This window comes from Myotis davidii, unplaced genomic scaffold (genome assembly GCF_000327345.1).
Source record: "Myotis davidii unplaced genomic scaffold, ASM32734v1 scaffold137, whole genome shotgun sequence".
NCBI classification, from domain to species: Eukaryota; Metazoa; Chordata; class Mammalia; order Chiroptera; family Vespertilionidae; genus Myotis; species Myotis davidii.
In genome coordinates, this window is record NW_006288719.1 from 364,415 (window position 1) to 366,033 (window position 1,619).

Below are 1,619 nucleotides of genomic sequence, written 5' to 3' on the forward strand. Positions count from 1 at the left end.
CTTTTTTTCCCCCACTGACCTTCCCCCAGCCTCCCGTACCCTTCGGCACATGCCCTTACCCACACCCCCCAGCGTCTCATGTCCATTGGTTATGTTTATATGCATGCATATAAGTCCTTCGGTTGATCTCTTATCCCCCCCTTCTGCCCCCCTACCCTCCGGGAATTTATTTATCTGAAGATGAAAATTCAGGAAAGTTTATTTCAACAAGGTAGAAGGAGAGAGAACAGGTGTGGCATGACTGTTGGGAGATATCACGTGGCACCCAGACAGACAGTAGTTATGGAGGTGAGGCTTTCTTCAGAATTCCCCGGATGGGTCTAACACTGAGACAAAGTAATGACAGAGGCCTTAGCTGTCCAGGTTCCTGCTGCATATCATAATCAGCCAGAAGCAGGTTATCTAATCAAGTTGATTCCATCATGGACTCTGTTTTCTGCTGCCTTTTGTTACCACTTCTCTCCTGGCTCCTCCTTACCTGTCCCGATCAGTCTCTTTAGGACTTTTCTTCTGTCCACTCCTACAAAGAAATCCTTTCTGACCCATTATTTTATGGCTCCACACACTTGTCTGGGGTTTTCTCACCCATTCCTGTGGCATTAACTACTACCTACATTCGATGTTTGCCAAATCCATATTGGCAGCCCATATCAGCTGGTACCGGGTAGGCATACAATCAAAGCACATTATATTTACTTACTCACAATAAATTAAAGGCTTTTTGTGGGGGAAGGGAATCCTACTGTATGTCAGCCATTATTGTAGGTGCTGGAGAAGTTTCCTGCTCCAATGGAGCTCATATTACATGCAACCAGTATACAATTCCACAAATACACACGCAAACAAAAAGCAATTTCACATTCTAGCAGAGGCTCTGAAGGAATATGTTAGAGTTGGGCACTAGCAGGTTTGGGACTGGCTCATGGGTAGGGGTCAGGGAAAGCCTCTTTTGAATTGCATTTGAGTTGAAATGATGCAAAGGAGCCAGCCATGCACAGCACTTTGCAGGTAGAGGACCTGGCAAGTGAAGGAGCCACACTAGCGCAGGTTTGCGGTGCCGAAATGGAGGTCAAGGAAGAGAATGAGGAGCAGTGGAGCTTAGAGGGAAGGAGCTTGGCGGGAGTGGAGGCTGGTCCTTTAGATAGGTCTTTTGTGCTTGTTTGCCCCAGACCTCATGTCTTCCTTCCCTTTATCGAACCGCTGGCTAACCTCTCTTACTTACTTTACCGGCCTGGTTCTTGTCAGTGTTTGAGTTTGCGATCCTTCTTTGTCTTTGGTAAAGCACGCTGGTGAGTATAGAAAGGCTCTATGATTTGTTTACTTCCGGGCTTCTACATAGGCTGCTCGCTCTGCCTGTAACACCTTTCCCTTAATGCGTTGTGAATAAAGATTCAGCTGAGGCCCTAACCGGTTTGGCTCAGTGGATAGAGCGTCGGCCTGTGGACTCAAGGGCCCCAGGTCCGATTCCGGTCAAGACCATGTACCTTGGTTGCGGGCACATCCCTGGTGGGGAGTGTACAGGAGGCAGCGGATCGGTGTTTCTCTCTCATCGATGTTTCTAACTCTCTATCCCTCTCCCTTCCTCTCTGTAAAAAATCAATAAAATATATATTAAAAAA